Source organism: Salmo salar, chromosome ssa13 (genome assembly GCF_905237065.1).
Source record: "Salmo salar chromosome ssa13, Ssal_v3.1, whole genome shotgun sequence".
Taxonomy (NCBI): domain Eukaryota; kingdom Metazoa; phylum Chordata; class Actinopteri; order Salmoniformes; family Salmonidae; genus Salmo; species Salmo salar.
The window spans coordinates 104,671,307-104,680,474 of NC_059454.1; the positions used below are offsets into that span (position 1 = coordinate 104,671,307).

General features: G+C 46.1%; 1 long non-coding RNA gene across 1 annotated transcript; it reads left to right on the plus strand.

The window, feature by feature from the left end:
- Positions 1–6,935: 6,935 nt before the first annotated feature.
- Positions 6,936–9,165, plus strand: LOC106568482 (uncharacterized). The gene is made up of 2 exons (XR_001320308.2): positions 6,936–7,341; positions 8,531–9,165. It is a non-coding gene; the product is annotated as an uncharacterized lncRNA (long non-coding RNA).
- The last annotated feature ends 3 nt before the right edge of the window (positions 9,166–9,168 follow it).

Genomic DNA, 9,168 nt, shown 5'->3' on the forward strand with positions numbered 1-9,168 from the left:
ATTGTGACATTTCATTATGAGTACTGGGCAGAAGTCTAGCCATATTGTGACATTTCATTATGAGTACTGGGCAGAAGTCTAGCTATTTTGTGACATTTCATTGTGAGTATTGGGCAGAAGTCTAGCTATATTGTGAGTACTGGGCAGAAGTCTAGCTATATTGTGAGTACTGGGCAGAAGTCTAGCTATATTACATTACATTACATTACATTTAAGTCATTTAGCAGACGCTCTTATCCAGAGCGACTTACAAAATGGTGCATTCACCTTATGATATCCAGTGGAACAACCACTTTACAATAGTGCATCTAAATCTTTTAAGGGGGGGGTGGGTTAGAAGGATTACTTTATCCTATCCTAGGTATTCCTTAAAGAGGTGGGGTTTCAGGTGTCTCCGGAAGGTGGTGATTGACTCCGCTGTCCTGGCGTCGTGAGGGAGCTTGTTCCACCATTGGGGTGCCAGAGCAGCGAACAGTTTTGACTGGGCTGAGCGGGAACTGTGCTTCCTCAGAGGTAGGGGGCCAGCAGGCCAGTGGTGGATGAACGCAGTGCCCTTGTTTGGGTGTAGGGCCTGATCAGAGCCTGAAGGTATGGAGGTGCCGTTCCCTTCACAGCTCCGTAGGCAATCACCATGGTCTTGTAGCGGATGCGAGCTTCAACTGGAAGCCAGTGGAGAGAGCGGAGGAGCGGGGTGACGTGAGAGAACTTGGGAAGGTTGAACACCAGACGGGCTGAGGCGTTCTGGATGAGTTGTAGGGGTTTAATGGCACAGGCAGGGAGCCCAGCCAACAGCGAGTTGCAGTAATCCAGACGGGAGATGACAAGTGCCTGGATTAGGACCTGCGCCGCTTCCTGTGTGAGGCAGGGTCGTACTCTGCGAATGTTGTAGAGCATGAACCTACAGGATCGGGTCACCGCCTTGATGTTAGTGGAGAACGACAGGGTGTTGTCCAGGATCACGCCAAGGTTCTTAGCACTCTGGGAGGAGGACACAAGGGAGTTGTCAACCGTGATGGCGAGATCATGGAACGGGCAGTCCTTCCCCGGGAGGAAGAGCAGCTCCGTCTTGCCGAGGTTCAGCTTGAGCTGGTGATCCGTCATCCACACTGATATGTCTGACAGACATGCTTAGATGCGATTCGCCGCCTGGTTATCAGAAGGGGGAAAGGAGAAGATTAATTGTGTGTCGTCTGCATAGCAATGATAGGAGAGACCATGTGAGGATATGACAGAGCCAAGTGACTTGGTGTATAGCGAGAATAGGAGAGGGCCTAGAACAGAGCCCTGGGGGACACCAGTGGTGAGAGCGCATGGTGCGGAGACAGATTCTCGCCACGCCACCTGGTAGGAGCGACCTGTCAGGTAGGACGCAATCCAAGCGTGGGCCGCGCCGGAGATGCCCAACTCGGAGAGGGTGGAGAGGAGGATCTGATGGTTCAAAGTATCAAAGGCAGCAGATAGGTCTAGAAGGATGAGAGCAGAGGAGAGAGAGTTAGCTTTAGCAGTGCGGAGAGCCTCCGTGACACAGAGAAGAGCAGTCTCAGTTGAATGCCCAGTCTTGAAACCTGACTGATTAGGATCAAGAAGGTCATTCTGAGAGAGATGGCAGGAGAGCTGGCCAAGGACGGCACGTTCAAGAGTTTTGGAGAGAAAAGAAAGAAGGGATACTGGTCTGTAGTTGTTGACATCGGAGGGATCGAGTGTAGGTTTTTTCAGAAGGGGTGCAACTCTCGCTCTCTTGAAGACGGAAGGGACGTAGCCAGCGGTCAAGGATGAGTTGATGAGCGAGGTGAGGAAGGGGAGAAGGTCTCCGGAAATGGTCTGGAGAAGAGAGGAGGGGATAGGGTCAAGTGGGCAGGTTGTTGGGCGGCCGGCCGTCACAAGACGCGAGATTTCATCTGGAGAGAGAGGGGAGAAAGAGGTCAAAGCACAGGGTAGGGCAGTGTGAGCAGGACCAGCGGTGTCGTTTGACTTAGCAAACGAGGATCGGATATCGTCAACCTTCTTTTCAAAATGGTTGACGAAGTCATCCGCAGAGAGGGAGGGGGGGAGGGGGAGGAGGATTCAGGAGGGAGGAGAAGGTAGCAAAGAGCTTCCTAGGGTTAGAGGCAGATGCTTGGAATTTAGAGTGGTAGAAAGTGGCTTTAGCAGCAGAGACAGAAGAGGAGAATGTAGAGAGGAGTGAGTGAAAGGATGCCAGGTCCGCAGGGGAGGCGAGTTTTCCTCCATTTCCGCTCGGCTGCCCGGAGCCTTGTTCTGTGAGCTCGTAGTGAGTCGTCGAGCCACGGAGCAGGAGGGGAGGACCGAGCCGGCCTGGAGGATAGGGGACAAAGAAAATCAAAGGATGCAGAAAGGGAGGAGAGGAGGGTTGAGGAGGCAGAATCAGGAGATAGGTTGGAGAAGGTTTGAGCAGAGGGAAGAGATGATAGGATGGAAGAGGAGAGAGTAGCGGGAGAGAGAGAGCGAAGGTTGGGACGGCGCAATACCATCCGAGTAGGGGCAGAGTGAGAAGTGTTGGATGAGAGCAAGAGGGAAAAGGATACAAAGTAGTGGTCGGAGATTTGGAAGGGAGTTGCAATGAGATTAGTGGAAGAACAGCATCTAGTAAAGATGAGGTCAAGCGTATTGCCTGTCTTGTGAGTAGGGGGGGAAGGTGAGAGGGTGAGGTCAAAAGAGGAGAGGAGTGGAAAGAAGGAGGCAGAGAGGAATGAGTCAAAGGTAGAGGTGGGGAGGTTAAAGTCACCCAGAACTGTGAGAGGTGAGCCATCCTCAGGAAAGGAACTTGTCAAGCTCATTGATGAACTCTCCAAGGGAACCTGGAGGGCGATAAATGATAAGGATGTTAAGCTTGAAAGGGCTGGTAACTGTGACAGCATGGAATTCAAATGAGGAGATAGACAGATGGGTCAGGGGAGAAAGAGAGAATGTCCACTTGGGAGAGATGAGGATTCCAGTGCCACCACCCCGCTGGCTCGATGCTCTAGGGGTATGCGAGAACACGTGGGCAGACGAAGAGAGAGCAGTAGGAGTAGCAGTGTTATCTGTGGTAATCCATGTTTCCGTCAGCGCCAGGAAGTCTAGGGACTGGAGGGTAGCATAGGCTGAGATGAACTCAGCCTTTTTGGCTGCAGACCGGCAGTTCCAGAGGCTGCCGGAGACCTGGAACTCCACGTGGGTCGTGCGCGCTGGGACCACCAGGTTAGAGTGTCAGCGGCCACGCGGTGTGAAGCGTTTGTATGGCCTGTGCAGAGAGGAGAGAACAGGGATAGACAGACACATAGTTGACAAGCTACAGAAGTGTTGTTTCTTGTATTATTGTCTCCTGTGTCTTTAGAGAACTGTTTCACTTTGATATCCTTTTTCTTCTGTCCTGATTTTCTCTTTCTTTTCTTCTGTTAACTAGATATTCTTTGTTGTTCTTCGTTAGCTAGCTAGCTTCTTCCAAAAGAGTCCCTAGCAACTGCTTAGCAACTGGTAAACAATTCAGCTTGCTAAGATAACTACAATTTTATGAAAAATAGTTATTTTTCAAAAGCCTATCTTCTTTGTTTGTTGCTTGTTTTTTCTCCTATTCAGTCTTGCAGTTTTCTTTTGCTTTTTTCCGATGTACTTCACTCTAAAAACCATGTAAATTTCAATATTTGTAGGAGCTCATTTTTCAGCTGCTGCTGCTCAAATTGGAGTTCCGGAACTTATGTACTGGGCAGAAGTCTAGCTATATTGTGAGTACTGGGCAGAAGTCTAGCTATATTGTGAGTACTGGGCAGAAGTCTAGCTATATTGTGAGTATTGGGCAGAAGTCTAGCTATATTGTGAGTACTGGGCAGAAGTCTAGCTATATTGTGAATACTGGGCAGAAGTCTAGCTATATTGTGAGTACTGGGCAGAAGTCTAGCTATATTGTGAGTATTGGGCAGAAGTCTAGCTATATTGTGAGTACTGGGCAGAAGTCTAGCTATATTGTGAGTACTGGGCAGAAGTCTAGCTATATTGTGAGTACTGGGCAGAAGTCTAGCTATATTGTGAGTATTGGGCAGAAGTCTAGCTATATTGTGAGTACTGGGCAGAAGTCTAGCTATATTGTGAGTACTGGGCAGAAGTCTAGCTATATGGTGACATTTCATTGTGAGTACTGGGCAGAAGTCTAGCTATATGGTGACATTTCATTGTGAGGACTGGGCAGAAGTCTAGCTATATTGTGAGTACTGGACAGAAGTCTAGCTATATTGTGACATTTCATTGTGAGTACTGGACAGAAGTCTAGCTATATTGTGACATTTCATTGTGAGTACTGGACAGAAGTCTAGCTATATTGTGACATTTCATTGTGAGTACTGGACAGAAGTCTAGCTATATTGTGACATTTCATTTTGAGTACTGGACAGAAGTCTAGCTATATTGTGACATTTCATTGTGAGTACTGGACAGAAGTCTAGCTATATTGTGACATTTCATTGTGAGTACTGGACAGAAGTCTAGCTATATTGTGACATTTCATTGAGTGTCATATCATTCCGTAAAGAGGGAAAATGCCTAGGCATACATTACACAAAGCTGTTGATGATGCTGTGAGGCAGGTGTGTTGCGTGCACGTGTTTTTTGTTTCGGTGAAGGAAACCCAGTTCATTCACACGGGCGATCTAGGACTTTATGTGTTCCAAGGACGAGCAAATAAAATCAGCCTGTTTGTCCTGGCACATGTTATCAAGCCCCCTCGCTAGCTCTCTCTCTCTGTCTCTCACAAACAAACCAGGGGCCAGAAATCCTTCCAGCAACACGGCTGTTTTCATAAAACTAGAGGACACCTGGGTGTAAACTGCTGCACAACTGCACTGTCACCAACAGGTAGTAACACTTTTTATTTTCAATGAAAGATATTTAGTAAGAGAAATACTGAGCATACCCAAGGTGGCGTGTCGTTTCAATCAGTGACCTATCAATGAGCCACAGGTTTCTGGATGAACTTGACCTCAGTTGACCTCTGTTGGGACTTGATATTGTAACACAGAAAAATGCTCAGAGTAACATCAATTACATTTTGACATACACTACATGAGCAGTATGTGGACACCTGCTCGTCCAACATCTCATTCCAAAATCATGGGCGTTAATATGAAGTTGTTCCCCCCTTTGCTGCTATAACAGCCTCCGCTCTTCTGGGAAGGCTATCCACTAGATGTTGGAACATTGCTGTGGGGACTTGCTTCCATTCAGCCACAAGCATTAGTGAGGTCGGGCAATGATGTTGGGCAATTAGGCCTGGCTCACAGTCGGCGTTACAATTCATCCCAAAGGTGTTCGATGGGGTTGAGGTCAGGGCTCTGTGCAGGCCAGTCAAGTTCTTCCACACCAATCTCGACAAACCATTTCTGTATTGACCTCGCTCTGTGCACTGGGGCATTGTCATGCTGAAACAGGAAAGGGCCTTCCCCAAACTGTTGCCACAAAGTTGGAAGCACAGAATCGTCTAGAATGTCGTATGCTGTAGCGTTAAGATCTCCCTTCACTGGAACTAAAGGGCCTGACCCATGAAAAACAGCCCCAGACAATTATTCCTCCTCCACCAAACTTTACAGTTGGCACAATGCATTCGGGCAGGTAGTGTTCTCCTGGCATCCGCCAAACCCACATTCGTCCAGCCAGATGGTGAAGCATGATTCATCACTCCAGAGAACGCGTTTCCACTGCTCCAGAGTCCAATGGTGGCGAGCTTTACACCACTCCAGCCGACGCTTGGCATTGCGCATGGTGATCATAGGCATGTGTGCAGTTGCTCGGCCATGGAAACCCATTTCATGAAGCTCCCAACAAACAGTTATTGCACTGATATTGCTTCCAGAGGCAGTTTGGAACTCGGTAGTGAGTGTTGCAACCGAAGACAGGTGATTTTTACGCACCAAGCGCCTACCACTTCAAGGCTGAGCCGTTGTTGCTCCTAGACATTTTCACTTCACAATAACAGCACTTACAGTTGACTGGAGCAGCTCTAGCAGGGCAGAAATTTGATAAACTGACTTGTTGGAATGGTGGCATCTTATGACGGTGCCACGTTGAAAGTCACTGAGCTCTTCAGTAAGGCCATTTTACTGCCATTGTTTGTCTATGGAGATTACATGGCTGTGTACACCTGCCAGCTATGGGTGTGGCTAAAATAGCCAAATCCACTAATTTGAAAGGGTGTCCACATACTTTTGTGTATCATGTACACAGTGTGCAGACTTTTCTTTGGGGAAAGCTTGTTGTTGTTGATGTGAAAAGGTAAATAGTATGATTATTGTTCACAAGATCACATCATTAAGAGTACCAACATACTGTAAGTCCCAACAAATGTTGTGGTTTATTTGAATATTAATTCATTGTCGGATCTGTTATGACAGTTTGTAAACAACGGCTGAAGGTAAGATTTGGAGATTCTTCTCTCATCCCTGGCCCCAGGCCATGTCCAACTTTTCAAAGTCAAGCTGTCGAAAATTTGAGTTGTTCATACTGCAGGTTACAGTAGACTAGAGGATGGTGACAGGCAAGGGGACTTTGGTAAGACTTCAGAAGAACACTGCACCATGTAGACAGTGATATGGACAGTTCTGTCTGACTAAGATAACATCTGTGGTCGTATGGGGTGTGTTCTCTCATTGGCATGAGGATCAGGCTCTTCATCACTGGTATTAGATCCTTTTAAAAAAAAACACTAAGCACACAAAAAGATGGTGGGCAATACATGCAATGAAGGGAAAGTAAAGTTGCTACCTTACAGTTCCTGTCTTTATAATTATAGTTTCTGTAAATTACAGTTACAAAGATATTGTGTAAGATAGTGTCTTTATGAGTAATAGCTGAATGTTAAATAGGTACTGTAGATGCCTGCCTGTCTACCCTACCAGGTTAGTGTGTTGGTGCCCCCCTCCTCCACTACTTAGTCAGGGTCAATCGATACTTCTCTGCCGCTTATCACTGAGGGGAATTAACTGTTCGTCCATACAACCCCCTTCTGGCTACATAAAGGGAGGTGAAGGGAAAGCAACATTCCCAAATGCTGACCGTCTCTCTGTCCACACACCTGCACCTCTCCACAGACCACAGACCTGCGTCAACCCACCACGGACTGCTGCAAACCGGACTGGACTTGTAGGCTACCTGGTCTTTACTGAAGAGCCTGGATGAGACGGTACAAAAAAGGAGACACATGTTGTGTCTAAAAATGGCACCACTTGAGCATTCGGGGAAAATGGTGTCGTTTTGGATGCACTCGGAGAGAAAGAGAGCAGTCCTGTCCTGGGGCCTATAGAGAGGGAGTGGAACGGGGAGAGGTGCCAAGACGGTCCACCAACAAGTAGTCTCACGGTGAGTTACCGTAGGATCTCAAGGAGCACGTCATCTAGTGGTAATCAGAAACTAACACAAGTCTACACCATCAAGGAGGGGGAATTGGTGTATTTCATACTAGACCGGACGAGACTGGATCGGACTAGACTGGATCGGACTGGACTGGACTAGACTGACTGCTCCGTCTGACAAGCGGCAGGTTTATTCACATAGCTGAGTAGAGCCTTACTGCAGATGGATGAATGTTCACAGAAGCTCATAATGTGAGGAGAAATTAGCCTTTACACGGCAGACCTGTACATCCTACTGTAGTACACCTGTATATCTTTATATTCTACTTCCTACTATAGTACACTTGTATACATCTGTATATCTTTATATACTACTTCCTGCTGTAACACAACTGAATATATCTTTACATCTTTATATATTACATCCTACTGTAGTACACTTGTATATATCTTTATATATTTATGTACTACTTCCTACTGTAGCACAATTGAATATATCTTTTTGTACTACTTCCTACTGTAATACACCTGTATATATCTTTATATACTATATTCTACTGTAATACACCTGTATATATCTTTATATACTATATTCTACTGTAGTACACCTGTGCCTTCGGAAAGTATTCAGACCCCTTGACTTATTCCACATTTTGTTACAGCCTTATTCTAAATTAGATTTTTTTTTTTAAATGTATTACAAATAAAGAACAGAAATACCTTATTTACATAAGTTGCACATCGATCGACACACACCTGTCTATATAAGGTCTCACAGATGACAGAGCAAAAACCAAGCCGTGTCAAAGGAACTGTTCGTAGAGCTCCGAGACAGGATTGTGTCGAGGCACATATCTGGGGAAGGGTACCAAAACATGTCTGCAGCATTGAAGGTCCACAATAATACAGTGGCCTCCATCATTCTTAAATGGAAGAAGTTTGGAACCACCAAGACTCTTCTTAGAGTTGGCCACCCGGCCAAACTGAGCAATCGGGGGAGAAGGGCCTTGGTCAGAGAGTCTGTACTGTTACATGGCTGTCTCACTAGTTATCAGTCTAAATTCATTTTAAGACTGAAATACTATTTGTAGGTGGTCATTTCTACATTGAAACACATCCAACAGCCTGTGAAATTCACCAGGGACAAATGTACAATAGATTACTAATCTCTCTCTCTCTCTCTCCCCACATCCCAGGTATTCCCTCCCTCCATCTTTATCCTCCGAAGCTGTGGAGTGTGACAATGGTGTTTGTGTCCTCTGCTGTCAAACGCCATTATTACACTATATAGCTACGGTGAGAAGAGAACAGCGTCACTGCGACCCCATGTCCTGAGGTCAGTCAAACAGAGATAGTGGAGGTGAAGTAAGGATCACACCGTCCATGGCCATATATCCTGGTTGGTTAACTCAATGCGGTTTGGTTCTCTCTTCACAGGCCTTGAATCTTGTTGTTGCTGGTTTGACAGGGGATTGTTGTTGCATGTTTTCCTCCTACCCACCATGGGAAATAAGGTAATAAACTAAATACAGAGAGCGTATAAAGTTTGTTGTTTGAGTAAAGTTTGGCTGGATGAGATTTTAATGACTAGTCGTGATTGGTCACATGCTGACTGCAATGTAAGTGATTACAGATTATTTTGAAACATGAAGCTTCCGATGCTTGCTGACCCATTTCCTTCTCTGTGTTACTAATGCACAGACATCTTTAAGAGATAAGATACATGACCCATTGTGTTTTCATGTGATGCTGGAGGAAAACGGTATTGCGTCCTCTGTGCTGTCTATGTTGTTGTCAATGAAACCAAAATTAAAAACATATCTCTACAGTACAT